Here is a 15479-nt window from a genome sequence, read left to right as displayed (position 1 = left end):
CAGTCTACACAAGTGTTGCAGATTTGTCGTAACACCAGTTGCTGATCGAGTGAAGCTCATTCAAAGCGAGAGACTATGCTTCGGATGTTTGAGCCCTGGTCATCAATCCAAGAGTTGCAGTAGCCAGATGGCCTGTGACACCTGCTCAAAACGTCATCCTACTGCTTACATGAAGACCGCTCAAAGCAAGAACCAAGTAGAGAATCTTCTAAAGAAATGAGCTGTAGCAATAAAAGAAAGCCACAATCAACACAACTACAAGACAACATCAAGGAAAGCACATCTAACAGAGATGTATACAGTACACAGACTTCAGCAATAGTTCCTGTTTATGTGTCAACTCTAAGCGATTCAAACAAGGAAGTTCTTGTCTATGCACTGCTAGATTCACAAAGCGATTCTTCATTCATTCTGGAGGAAGTAGCAAACGTTCTGGATACAGACATGGAACCAGTGAATTTGAAACTATCTACAATGTCGTCAAAGGGAACGATTGTACCTTGTAAAAGACTCAAAGACTTACAAATAAGAGGGCTACTCTCCTCTAAGAAGATCACACTGCCAACAATATACAGTCGTGGATACATACCTGCTAATCGGACACACATTCCAAGAGACCGCTAAAGCATGGCCTCATCTGGAACATCTCGCAGAACACATTGCCCCACCAAAAGAATGCGAAATTGGACTGCTTATTGGGTACAATTGCCCTCAAGCGCTAATGCCTAGAGCAGTTGTATGCGGGGAAGATGACCAACCATTCGCTCAGAAAACTGATCTAGGTTGGAGCATAGTAAGTTATGGTGACCCACAGGAGCACCACAGTGATGTAATTGGAGTAAGCCATCGCATCATCATAAGGCAAGTGACGCCTGAAACAAACCCAAAGGTCAAGCTCAAAAGAGAAGTTCATTACGTCTGCAAGACTCAGATCAAGGAAGTGATCAGTCCAGAGGATGTAATTAAGTGAAAGGTTGGTAGAAGATGTCACTGTCTCTCAGGAGGATCTCCTTTTCTTGGCCAAGCTGAGAGAGGCAATCCAACACAAACAAGATGGTCATTATGAAATGCCATTCAAACGAGAAAGACCAACTCTACCCAACAAGTCATGTGCTGTGCAGCGTTTAATGTGCTTGGAACGGAAGCTCAAGAGAGACCAGCAATACTGCTCAGACTATGTTAACTTTATGAAGGATGTCATCGTCCATCGCTCGGGGCGACGCAGAGAGAGTTCCAGAAGAAGAACTAAACAATCAACCGGTCTGGTATATTCCCCACCACGGAGTATACCACCCTCACAAGCCTGGGAAGATCCGCGTTGTTTTTGATTGTTCAGCTAGGTTCAAAGACACATCACTGAATGATCACATTCTTACAGGACCAGAGCTCACAAACACCTTGGTGGGAGTTCGATGCAGATTTCGCAGGGGCCCAATTGCAGTTATGTGCGATGTGGAGCGAATGTTCCACCAGTTTCACATAAGACCTGAAGACCAAGACTACCTGAGGTTCTTATGGTGGGAGGATGGAGACTTAGAGTCTTCACCGTCAATTTTCCGGATGAAAGTCCACCTTTTTGGGACAGCCTCCTCACCTGGTTGTGCCAATTTTGGTCTTAAACATCTAGCTGCTGAAAGTCAGGACCAATATAACCAGAAGACAGTTAAATTTATCGAAAGAAATTTCTACGTTGACGATGGACTGGTCAGCGTGGCGTCTGATGCTGAGGCAATCAACCTTGTCAAAGAAGCAAGACAGCTTTGCAGCACAGGCCAGCTCAGACTGCATAAATTTGGGTCGAACAGCGTCAATGTATTAAAAGCCATACCAAAGGAAGAGTGCGCTGAAAGCGTCAAAGACCTCAACATGGCTCTCGGAGAGCCACTCATAGCAAGAGCTCTCTGTGTTCAATGGTGCCTGTCCTCTGATGACTTTCAGTTCAGAGTCACAGTCAAGGAGCACCCACTGACAAGAAGAGGAGTGCTATCTACGGTGGCCTCCATCTACGACCCATTAGGGTTTGTAGCTCCATTCATTCTCCTTGGAAAGCAGATATTGCAGCAACTGTGTCGAGACAAGGTTGGTTGGGACGAGTCACTCCCAGAAGAAACCAGAACACAGTGGAAAAAGGAGTATCTTCTTCGTCTTCAACAAAGACAAATATGGCAAGGGGACAAAAGAAACACAAAGATTAACGACATTGTCATCCTAAACGAGGACGACTCTCCACGAAATCAATGGAGATTGGCAAGAGTAACGAAAGTGTACCCTAGCACTGATGGACGAGTCAGAAAAACAAAACTGTTAATGAGTGATTCAACTCTAGATGAGAAGGGAAAACGCACTACTAAGCCAGTCTATCTCGACAGGCCTGTACAGAAGACTGTCTTACTGCTTGAAGCAGAATAAATGTAATGGATATCTGAGAAGGGAAATCCCAAAAATTGTGATTTGGTGGGAGTTTAACTACCATGAATGTATTTTGTGTCATTTGTATGATGTCCTGATGCACTTGTTTATTTGTTTGTGGGTTCTCATGAATATTTGTTTGTTTGGTTTGGGAGGTGAGAACTATGTTTTCTGGGTTGGTTTCGGGGGAACATGTTTTGGTGTCGCACAGCCAAGAAACATGCGAAGAAAGTAAGGTCTCAGGTCTTATCTTATCATTCCCTCTCGGTCGTGTGCAGCCAGTGAGTTCGATGGTGGATGCCGGCGTGGACAAGCAGAATAAAACCATCAGTACGATTCGTGGTCTCGTGTATTTCCTGGAGGGAGTGACATCCCCTGTTAGAAGGAGTTATTACTGCATACCTTCTATACTCAATTGACGTTGAAATGCATGGCAAACTATCAGAAATGACTTCTTGTGCACATAAGAGAAATCAAACGATACAGGCCTAACAACATGTTAAGTGGGCCTCCTGTTTTTTCTGGGGAGATTTTGCACCTCATGTTTCAACTGTCTGTTTTGATCCAGATGATTTACAAATCCCTCCAGTGCAGCAGGAGCCCAAGGCTGTAACTGCCTTCCTACAGTAGGTGCCTCATCGTGCAAATCTAACCGAGCACCAGATTTGACTGATAGAGCATGGGAATTCTTTTAAAGAGAGATAACGCTTCTGTAATTGTTTGCATGCACATATTTAGCCGAGAGCATGTGTGGGGTAGCAGTGTGTGTAGAGGTACAGTGATCCCTTGCCACTTCGCGGTTCACTTATCGCGGATTCGCTATTTCGCGGATTTTCATAATGCATTTTTTTTTTTTTTGGTGCATTGTGCTCTGCATTCTGATTCGCTAAAAACTCACTCCCGCTTCTTGTATCAAAACATGCTACGAATTGTGCTATCATTTTCGATGGTGGCATGTCGGTGTACAAGGATCTTTTTGCAAAGAAGAAAAAAGAGCGACAACAGCTGCCTATCACTATGTTCTTCTCCCGAACAAACACACCTGCACCGTGGGCTTCAGAAGAAGAGAACACTGCAGAGCGCAGTCAGGATGCAGCGGCCCAGTCTGAAGAGCAGTGAAACGGCCTACACGTGAGTCACCGTATTTGTATACATGTAATAGTTGCTAATTGTAAAAAAAAAAAAGTTTTCTATTTCGCGGATTTCACTTATCGCGGGTCATTTTCGGAACGTAACCCCCGCGATAAACGAGGGATTACTGTATCCCCAATAAGACAGGGGGAATATGCTCGGCCCGCCTACAGCTGTGATGAATGGGTCTGAGGCTTTGTACCACAATACCCCTCACTTCATTACTGTCACATGGAACAGATGGTGCCTTTCACCATAGCATCACATGTACACACACACACACACACACACACACACACACACACACACACACACACACACACACACACACACACTCACACTCACACACTTTCTTTCTGGGGATTCCGTTATTCTGAGATGTGCACACGCGCACACACACGCAGTGGACACAGAGGCTTAATGAATTCTACACCACATGCAGCTTCTGCGTTCAGCGTTCAGACATCTGAAGAGCAACCAAACAAAAAATTAAATCATGAGTATGAAATGTTAAACAAACCCGAGCAGGGGGTAATTGAATGAGGTGGGGAATAAACAAAAACCCTGTGTTCCATCTTCCAAATGGAAAATTGTATTGGTATTTGGGAATCTTGAGTTGAGCAAAATCCCAACGTGTATGAGGAAAACCAACAATGTGTTTGTGTGTGTGAGTGCAGTGTATTTGCATTGAAGCCTTTGGGCTGTAAGGTTACACACTCTCCTTTTCCACTGTTTACCTCGACTGGTGTTCAGTGTATTACAAACAACACACAGAGGGAAAAATTTGGGCTTACACTAGTAGTTCAATAGCATTGAGATTGGCCAAGAGTACAAACCTCATCTACATCTTACCAAGCTGTTTCTTTTAACTTTTCTCCTGCATGCCCCAAAAGCCGGTGGGTGCGTGTCACGTTTGTGAAGGACTACTGCCCGCACAACTTTCTCCTCTGCCGTAAACCAAACCTCCCCACCTTCCCTTCCTTGTGGGGGGGGGGGGGGGGGGGGGGTGGGAGGGGGCTGTGCTGTGGAGTGGAGCGCTGTAAAGAAACATGGCGGTGGGGCGTTCGGGTAAAATTCAACTTATTCCACGTGGAACGGGCATCTTATCTCTCTCTTCTTCTCGTCTTTTGATTATTTTATCTTGTTCTTTTTTTTTCTTCTACACACAGACGCTTCACTGATGTTCTGTTAAAAGGCTGTTTGACCAACGCTCGCAATGTGAGGGGCAAAGTTCACAGGCTTGCACACTCTCCTTTAAAGTACACCTGTCAATGAGCGGGTGCTGTAAACATTATCTTTTTACTCGGGGCACACGCGGTTCGGCCTCACTATCTAACTGAAAATCAGAGCCGCTGATACAGGGGGCCAAGAACACACGCCAAAAAGTCCCCAAGCCGAGCTCTATCTCTGAATGGAGCGGCTCAGACTGCATGGTACCAGTACTATCTTATTGGTTTAACATTAAACAAACTGTGGCAGCACACCAGACCACCAGCTAGTGGTTCCTCTTTGCTTTATTATATTTCTATTTACTTTTTCCCCTTCTGCTATCTTGAAAGGGGCTATTGAAGATGCATATTTCTTCTTTACAAGCAAACCTAGACAGGAGCCCGTGCATGTGTAGCTACTTTTATTAGGAATTGAGGAGAAGGGGAAAGGTGCAGAGTAGAGGGGATTGTCTTTCAGTTAACCACGTACAAATGAGGTGATAATATTCTCTGTAAATCATTTTTGTCTGGTATATCATGTAAATATGAAATGTATTTTTTTTGTTATTTCATAACAACATGTACATGTGTTATCACATTCACCATATACAATAATGGCTGAATGGATAACCTTTTCTTGGACTAGTGGAGCAACTGGTCCCAGTGGGCAACAGATGCAGGACAACCTCCTCACCATGAAACAATAGCTCCCAGGCCGTGCTGTCCATCCATGTGAAAACGTCCAATACAGTAAAGAATCCCTGCAGGAAAACCAACTGGCATTCTCCTGTTGTCTATTGTGCCCAAACTATCACAGGAATGGATGCCGGGAAGACAATGCAACCTAATTCCCTCATACCAAACCAAAAAGAAGGCCAGGGATGGACTTTGATTGATCAGGGAACAAATGGACCAGATTGTCGCTGCCTTGACATACAGTTCGAATGGCTAACTTAGTTCATTTCTACAGCCTGTTGCTTCGTCCCTGTCAAAGTCTGATGGAGTAGCGGGTTCCAGTTGCTGGCTCGTAGTGACTGTGGGGTTCGTACGTGCTGCTGAACGTCCCCCTGGTTTGGTTATGTTTGGGCAACAGAACTTGCACTTTCACACTTGGTCACTCAAAAGTGTATCATTTGGATGATAATGAATACGGAAGCACCAGTGAACACACAGCAGCGTCGTGGCTGAAGAGGTCGCTGTCGGTTGGACCCAGCGCTCTTTTTACGCTTTCCTGGTTGATCATCACACGGACAGCATTCAGGATGAGTCGCCGGGATACCTATGGATCGTGGCGCTCTCTGCCCGTCTGCAGGGTGGTGAAGACTCTGCCCAGAGAAACGGAACGCGGGGGTGAGGAGGGATGGATGAAGGGAAGAAGGGTCTCATCCTTTATTGCCCATAAAGACCTGGCAGTGGAGTCACTGGCGTGCAGTAAAAAGCGCTGCGCATCTGTCAGGATGTTGACTCAAAATCTTTATCACCAATATCTAATCGCTTGCCTTTTCCCCTCTGATAAATGGGCTCATGTCGGAATTCTCGCCCTCTATGAGCAAAAGACGCGCTTAACACAGGCGTGAGTGTCGTGTGCGCGTGTTTGACATGGGGACGGGATGTGTGAGGGACGGTGCACTTATTCACTCATGGTTGACATGGTTAATGCTTAAGCAGGTGTAGGTCTATTGATGGCTGTGGATCCGTACAGGACACAAAGAGGAGAGACAGAATGGGGGTTCGTTGTGTAAAGAACTGTGATTAATTGTGAGCGGCGCGGATCTGCCGCCACACGCCATCCAAACTAGATACAAGCCAAACACGTGTGCGTGAAATACAGAGATAGACGGGTTGCTGTGAGGTGTGTGATGAGTGTGGTGAGTCGCTGCTTTTAAATTTTCTGTCCTTCTTTCTTTCCGTCCGAAAAAGGCCTCCGACGTTCCTCTCAATGACTTAAACAGTGGAAAAGGAAAAATGTTCAAAGACAGAAGCAGGCTGTTTCTTTTATATAACAATGGTGTCTTTTTCGCAGAGGCTCTGTGCGACGTGAGATCTTACACACTTCAAAGTGTTTGGATTACAGTGTTTAAGTGAGTTAATCCCAGGAGTCAAATGACAAGAGAGAAACCTCAGACGGCTTGGGCCGAAACCTCTGGCAACAAATACACAAGGGAGGGGGGGGGGGGGGGGGGGAAGCCAAGTGCTCTCTGAAATATTGACTCTGTCGCTGCGTCCAGTGCGTCAATAATCAAGTTGAAAGCTCTGCACTGTTACAAAAGCTTGTTAATGGCAGTCTTTTCTTTTTGCATTCAAGGATGACGGGACTGAACTTTACCCAGAAACTATTCACACAGGTGCACATCTGTGTGTGTGTAGGTGCAGACAATAAATTGAGAGAAGTTGTTGTGGTGATACAACGAGAGCACGGCAATACGATGCGCTTGAGGCACTCGTGTATCTGCATGCGTGTGTATCTGCACCTTGTAAAAAGCTCAGTAGAACTTGTCCCACCACACCCAGAGGTGCGTGTTAGAATGGTCCAAACACAACAGACTCTCCCTCACACACACACACACGCAAAGTGTATACTAAACACAATTTTCAGACTTTTGTTGTTTGAAATTAAATTCTTAACGATAAAAACATTTTCAATTAAAATATTTGTTTGACTTTGCATACAAACATATGATGACCTTAAAAGAAAAAGATTATTTCAATTCAATTCATTTTATTTTGTATAGCCCATAATCGCAAATTACAAATTTGCCTCAGAGGGCTTTACAGTCTGTACACATACAACATCCTCTGTCCCGAAACCCACCATCGGCACAGGAAAAACTCCCCAAAAATGAAAAAACCCTTCCAAGAGGGAAAAAAGGGAAGAAACCTTAGGGAGAACGTCAGAGGAGGGATCCCACTCCCGGGATGGACAGACTACAATGGATGCCATGTGTACAGAATGAACAATATATATTACATTACATTACATGTCATTTAGCTGACGCTTTTATCCAAAGCGACGTACAATAAGTGCATTCAACCATAGGGTACAAACTCAGGAGAACAAGAAACAAGAAAGTGCAATTTCCTCAAATAAGCCAATTTACAATTTGCTATAGATGAGTGACGTTACAAGTACAATTTAAGTGCTACAATTTGTTAGTCTTTAGTCAAGGTAGAGTCTGAAGAGGTGTGTCTTTAGTTTGCGGCGGAAGATGTGAAGGCTCTCTGCGGTCCTGATGTCTTCAGAGAGCTCGTTCCACCATTTCGGCGCAAGGACAGCGAAGAGTCGAGATCTAGTCGAGTGTTTTGCTCTCAGTGAGGGAGGGACGAGTAGTTTTGCAGATGCAGAGCGGAGAGTGCGGGTTGGGATCTGGTGGTTGACCATGTCCAATGCAGCAGAGAGGTCCAGAAGGATGAGGACAGAGGAGAGAGAGGCGGCTCTAGCAGTGTGGAGTTGCTCTGAGACAGCAAGGAGAGCAGTCTCTGTAGAGTGGCCTGCCTTGAAACCTGACTGGTGGGGGTCAAGAAGGTTGTTACAGTGGAGATAAGAGGAGAGTTGATTAAAGATCAACGCACGTTCATGGGTTTTGGACAAAAAGGGAAGAAGAGAGACCGGTCTGTAGTTGTTTTCTTCAGAAGGGTTGAGGGTGGGTTTCTTCAGGAGAGGGTTGACTCTTGCCTCCTTCAGAGAATTGGGAAAACAGCCAGATAACAGAGCGTTGTTGATGAGACAGGTGAGGAACGGAAGAAGGTCAGGTGCGATAGATTGTAGAAGATGTGATGGAATGGGGTCAAGACTGCAGGTGGTCGGACGGGCAGAGGTTACTAGGGTAAGAATTTGGTTAGGAGAGAGGGCGGTGAAGGAGGAAAGTGAGGGCGAAAGCGGTGAGGTCGGTGCGATGCGAGAAGTAGCATGGTGGCTCTCATGGCACGGACCGGTTGAGACAGCCACGGAGCCGGAGGGGATTTGCCAGTCCGTCGTGTCGTAAGAGGGCAGAGAGAGTCTAGAGAGGAGGAAAGAGTTGAGAGGAGAGTCCCTGCAGCAGCGTTCGGATGCAAGAGTGAGAAGGAATCAGTTGAAGGGAGAGCTGATAGAACAGAGGATGCCAGCGAGGAGGGAGAGAGGGAGCGAATATTGCGACGAGCCGGTATAGAGTTAGTCAATGAGGGAGGTTTGTTAGTTATAGAGAGTGGAAGGGAGTAAGAGATGAAGAAGTGATCAGACACATGAAGTGGGGTTACAGAGAGGTTAGTGGTAGAGCAGTTTCTAGTAAAGATGTAGTCAAGGTGATTGCCGGCTTTGTGAGTAGGAGGAGAGGGACTGAGTGACAGAGCGAAGGAAGAAAGTAGGTGTAAGAGGTCAGATGACTTCTCTGTCTGGATGTTGAAGTCACCCAGGAGGATGAGCGGAGGTCCATTTTCGGGGAAATTAGACAGGAGAATGTCCAGTTCTTCCAAGAAATGACCTAAGGAGCCTGGCGGACGGTAGAGGACAATGATGGTTAATTGTACCGGGTGAGTGATTGTTACAGCATGGAATTCAAAGGACAATGGGGTGGATGGTGGTAGAGGGTAGAGAGAAAAGCTCCATTTGGGTGAAATGAGTAGACCTGTGCCACCACCCCTACCAGTGGGCCTGGGAGTGTGGCTGAAGGAGAAGGCGGAGGAGATAGCGGCTGGGGTGGATGTGTTCTCAGGTGTGATCCAGGTCTCGGTGAGAGCGAGGAAGTCAAGTGACTGCTGGGTAGCGAAGCCGGACATGAAGTCAGCCTTGCGAGTCGCTGACTGGCAGTTCCAGAGACCTCCTGTGACAAGGTGCTGGACATGTGTGGAGCGGGTGGGATAGGTGAGAGAGGAGAGGTTACGATAGAGAGCAGATTTAGCCCGAGGCCTGTAGTATCTGCGGGAACAGGTACGGGTAAAGGGGTCAAACACATTATTAAAAATAGCAGAAGAAGGCGCCGCATTCAGCCGCCCCGAAGACTGCCACGAAAGACTCCTTTGTCTTTTTTCTGCTCGTCTTCGTGCTGCGAGGATACGCAAACGCTGAAGCTAACGCTTCCCACGATTTCTAGCTAAATACTCCCTCGTTAGTGGAAGTCGGCTGCGCTGGCCGCTCCCTCGTCGTTTAGGAGACAAAAGGTCGATTGGCCTCGACAGAAACTCCTCAAAATGCAAAGCACCAATAGCTTGACACCCTAATCAGTGAACAATCACCATGTGGTGTTTTGACAAAATGAGAGTTTAAGGATTCAAGTCTTATTTGCTTCAGAAGACAAGGCAAAACAGACTTAGATCAGGTCAAAACCTAGCAGAGTTAGGAGGGCACACTGGCAGTTAACTTAATAGTACTTAACTACAACACAAACTGGCACTAAAAGACTGAAAGAGCTTGAGCAAACTAGCAACCAAGATAACTTCAAACAAAGAGAACTGGCAGTGAAACGACGAAAACTAAAGCAAATCAGCAATCAAATTAACTTAAGACACTAGAATCAACAACAAATTTAGCAGACTAGCTTGGTTTAAAGAAAGAGATACTTAGTCCGATTTCAGGTCGCCTGGATGTCTGGTGGCCTTGTAGAAGAGATGCACACGCATGCAATTCCTATGACAGAAATTATTCAAGTAATTGTGAGCAGTAAGCCAGGCGCACAGCAGGACCACTGCAGGGACAACCACCATCAGATAGAACCACCATCAGATAGAACCACCATCACATAGAACCACCATCAGATAGAACCACCATCCACAGAAGCCTGTGGGGAGGGAGAGCACAGAGACTTAAGGAGAGGGTAATGTTGGTTTACGAGTACAGTAATATGATTAATATCTAAAATAATAATGATGATGATGATGATGGCAGCAGCAGGCGTCAGCAGGGCCACGGTAGGTGTCAGGACCAGGGTCCCGAAGGGACCACGATCTACGGAGACCTGCTAGGGGAGAAAGCACACAAAAAACTCCAGCAAGTGCCTTGTAGGTGAGGAGAAGTACCTTAAATTCTGTTCTTGATTTAACAGGGAGCCAGTGCAGAGAAGTTAATACAGGAGTGATATGATCCCTTTTCTTAGTTCTTGTTAATACACGAGCTGCAGCATTCTGAATCAACTGGAGAGGCTTAAGAGATTTACAAGAGCAGCCTGATAACAAAGAATTACAGTAGTCCAGTCTGGAAGTGACAAACGCATGAACTAATTTTTCTGCATCACTTTTAGACAGGAAGTTCCTGATTTTTGATATGTTACGTAGATGAAAATAGGCAGTCCTTGAAGTCTTCTTTATATGCGGGTTGAAGGTCATATCCTGGTCGAAGAGAACTCCCAGATTCCTGACGGTGCTGCTGGGTACCAGAGCAATTCCATCCATAAAAACTGTATCACGTGACAGCTGGCTTCGAAGGCGCTCTGGGCCTATCAGGATAACTTCCGTTTTTTCTGAGTTTAGCATCAGGAAGTTGACGGTCATCCAAGTTTTGATGTCTCCAAGACATTCTTGAAGTCTAACTAGCTGGTCCATCTCTTCTGGCTTGATCGACAGATACAGTTGAGTATCGTCTGCATAACAATGGAAGTTTATGCGGTGTTTCCTGATAAGATCGCCCAAGGGAAGCATATAGAGGGTAAATAAAATCGGTCCAAGTACAGAACCTTGTGGGTCCGATGCAAGTAGAAGATCATTCGTAATTTTCACTAGTGCTGTTTCTGTACTGTGATGCGCTCGAAATCCTGACTGGAAATCCTCGAACAAAGCATTGTTTTGTAGAAAGTCACATAATTGATTTGCGACGGATTTCTCAAGGATCTTAGAGAGGAAGGGAAGATTAGAGATAGGTCTGTAGTTAGCCAACACCTCTGGAGCAAGAGTAGGTTTCTTAAGAAGAGGTTTAATTACAGCTACCTTGAAGGACTGTGGTACATGTCCTGTCAACAAAGACAGATTCATAATATCTAATAAGGATGTGCTAACTAAAGGAAAAACTTCCTTAAGCAGCTTGGTCGGAATCGGATCCAAGAGACAAGTAGAAGATTTAGACTTTGAAAATAAAGAAGTCAGTTGATCAAGGTTGATGGAAGAGAAGGCATCCAAACAGGCATCAGGGCCCACTGCTGCATCCAAGGTTCCTACATCGGAGGACAGGTCGGCACTGGTTGAAGGCAGGAGACCATCAATTTTCTCTTTGATAGTCAGAATCTTATCATTGAAGAAGTTCATGAAGTCGTTACTAGTGAGGTCCAAAGGAATACACGGCTCGACAGAGCTGTGACTCTGTCAGTCGGGCTACAGTGCTGAAGAGAAACCTGGAGTTGTTTTTATTTTTCTCTATTAATGATGAGTAATAAGATGCTCTTGCATTACGGAGAGCCTTCTTATACGTTTTAAGGCTGTCTTGCCAAACTAGCCTAGATCCTTCTGATTTGGTGGAACGCCATAATCGTTCAAGTTTCGGCAGTTTGCTTTAGGTTCCGTGTTTGAGGGTTATACCACGGTGCAGACTTCCTTCTTGTTGCTATTCTTCTTTCCAGAGGAGCAATAGCGTCCAGCGCCACTCTCAAAGAGCCTGTAGCAGCATCAACAAGATGATCCATCTGGGACGGACTGAGGTTCTCACAGGAGTCTTCTTGTATCTTGAGGCAGGGCACTGATCTTAGAGCAGAAGGAATGGCTTCTTTAAATGAGGCTACACCGGCATCCGATAAGCGTCGACTGTAGAAACCCAGGAGTGAAAAGGAGAAAAAGGCAGGAGTCATAAATAGCTGTAGGACCCATTTTACCAACTCAACTGACCCCCGTTCGGCTTCCGTTTGTTTTTGTTTGTTTGTTTGCAACTCGTCTAAATGCCGGCCGGTGATAGCGGCGAACCGGCACGCTGTCCTCTGTTGGAGCTGTGTCGGATTTCATTTATTTATTTATTTGACACAGTGGCGTCGGTGAATGAGGCTGAAATGGGATTACACAGTGGCTTCAGCTCAGTCTCGCTCTTTCTCCAGTCCTGCCCTGGACCCGGTCCTTCTCGCAGGTCTATAAAGCCACTCTGATGAGCCTGACTGGCCACGGCTCTTTGGGCCAGTAATAATCTCTCTTTAGGAGGCTGAGAGGGTGAAGTGAGCCATAAGAACCCTCTCTGTCAGCTTCAACCGGCCAACAAAAAGAAAAAGTCATAATTATAGTACTCTCTCTGCCTGGATTTAAATAAAGCCTCCTGGCTGAGGCCCTATAGACACACTCACACACACACACACACACACACACACACTTCAATAATGAGGCACTAATCAATCAGGGCTTCCCCCGCCACAGCTTCATTGGAGCCTCCATCTGAAAGAAGGACTGACAGCCCTCAATCTCCCAGTATTGTCAGACAAGACTGATTAGGCTTCTGACCGGCTACTGTTAAGGTTTCGGAAGCTCTCGAGGGAGGACTCAATCCTTTGTTCTCGTCCCGGCCGGAAACGAGGACACGAATGAGTCAATTCGTTTAAATTCAAAAATCAAAAGTTATTTAATAACTGAACAACGTAATAGGGATTACAATTACAAAGTGAAATACTAAGCGAACAGTGGAATATTTCGCGAAATAGAGAATCCTCTGAGCAAGTCTGAAGTGACTTATCAACGCGGCTGCAGGAGAAGTTCTAACAGTCTTTTCCCCGCCATGGTCCTTTGAAAACTCTTGAGGTGTGTCTTCTTTGGTGCATTTGAATGTCATTGGCCTCTTCTCCAAAGGGTCACCTCCTCCATTGTCCCCTTCACGTCGAGGTGTGAAGCTGCAGCTGTAACCTGAAACCTCTCTGTCCTAGCTGTCCCTCACATTCCAATGCACTCAATGTAGATACAGTTGGCTTTATGCCTCAATGAGTGAATTTAACAAAGCATACATCGTTTAAGTCTTCATCTTATAACTAGTACACTTTAATTACAACAACCCATCATTAATGATCACCGTTCATCACACTTCATCATAAGATCTAAAACAGTTCATGTGGTTCAATTCTCAAGACATTTGCCTCAGTCGGCTGCCTTACATTAAGTTGTTCATTTATTACCTGACAGGAGAAAAAACTCCCAAAAAACCCTTTTTGGGGATAAAATTGGGAGAAATCCATAAAGAACGGCAATTGGCATCCGTCCCCAGGTTTTAACATCACATTGTGACAGAATGTAAATGTGTACAGTGTTTATATGATTTAAATGACTATGAATTGTGTTTGATTGAAATTGCATTCACTTCATCTAACATGTTAATGTAATAACTAATATCTAATAACACACAAACTATAATTCTATCACTAAACATCATTACACGCACTACAATTTCCTGACTAGGGGTGCACTTCTGGCTTAAATCCCTAACAATTCCCTCCTTGCTCACAGTTCACTGTGAGCATCTCCCAAAGACAGAAAAATTATTATACAGTCACATCCGTCAACAGTGATTGTCCCTCATCATCTACTCGCTACCGATTTCCCTGTATACTAGTCTCACTAAACACAATATCGATCAATCCCTGCAGGAATCCTCGGATGCAGGAGATGCAGCTTCATCCGTAGTGGACTAGTTCATGACTGTAACACAAGAAGGGTTAACGCAGACAGGAATGCACTTTTCCGTTGTGCAATAATACTGACAAACCCGTTGGTGAGAGGATTGTCGTCGCCTTAGTTGTCTGTCAGCTGCTGGTTCAAGCTGTCAGTGGGGCTTGTGCTCTGGTCACCAAGCCACCAGGAGCTGTGTTATTGGGAATGAAAGTACAACAGGCAGATCCAAACATTCTACAGACTCCTCCCTTCTCTGCCAAGATCATGTCCAGTGCCATTCTATTTTGCCATGCCATCAAACTAGTCTTATCCAACTGCTCGTGGAGCCCTGTTATGGCATCCCGGGTGAAATTTATGAATCGCTGCTGGTTGTAGTATATGTAATTAATCCAGTCTACATTTTTATTGATTGTCACCCACCAGAAGAAAAAGGATTCTATGCCGCTCGCAATTTGATTCCTGGCTTTAAACTCATCAGGCACCCCTCTGGGCACCCCAATGGCACCTAAGTACACATGACTATCAAATGAGCCCGCAGGACTAGTGGATCTCTTCGCTCTCCTGGCGACGTGAGGATGTGGTGAAATCAAGTCTTGAAATGTGGTCTCCTTTACTGGAAAGACATAGAATGGCATGATAAGCTGCACTAATGCACAAGTACCCGTCCAATTAGCTGGCAGCGTTGGATAAATAACCTTAGTTCCACACCACCACCAGAGGTCGGCTCTGGAAATCGTCTGATTCAACACACTTGAATATCGAGTGACATTAGCAAACTGAACTGTGGTACAGTTTACTCCTACAATGTCACCTACTTTTATCCCTCCCGTAATCTCTGATACTATGCAATCAAATGTACCATCTGGAACCATAAATTGAGGTGGCGTGCTCAAAGTAGCTGGCGGATAATCCCATTGGAACTCTAGACAAGTATGGTGGACAGGCTGAGTCTGCAGGACAAAGAGCTCCAGTATACATTTGATATAGGACTTATTGGTCTGAATCTGGAACGTATAGGAGTGGGCATAGGCCTAGGTTGAGAACACACTATACAATCTGTACTGTGCACGTTTGTGGCAGTATACTGTACCCATTGGAGCCATAGATTAGACTCCGAGAATCCAGTTTCCCGTCTTACCACACCCTCCCAAGAAGTGTCAGCTTCAGCTCCAACCTGGTCAGCAGTGGATTCCGAAC

At 45.4% G+C, this 15479-nt stretch overlaps 1 long non-coding RNA gene across 1 annotated transcript; it reads right to left on the bottom strand.

Moving 5' to 3' along the window:
• Window positions 1–13220: 13220 nt before the first annotated feature.
• On the bottom strand, window positions 13221–15479 carry LOC144391255 (uncharacterized). The gene is made up of 2 exons (XR_013455167.1): window positions 14377–15479; window positions 13221–14309 (listed from the first exon to the last, which is right to left on the bottom strand). It is a non-coding gene; the product is annotated as an uncharacterized LOC144391255 (long non-coding RNA).

This window comes from Gasterosteus aculeatus, chromosome Y (assembly GCF_964276395.1).
Source record: "Gasterosteus aculeatus chromosome Y, fGasAcu3.hap1.1, whole genome shotgun sequence".
Taxonomy (NCBI): Eukaryota; Metazoa; Chordata; class Actinopteri; order Perciformes; family Gasterosteidae; genus Gasterosteus; species Gasterosteus aculeatus.
The sequence above is the reverse complement of the archived record's forward strand: the minus strand, read 5'-3'. Positions and strand labels throughout refer to the sequence as shown.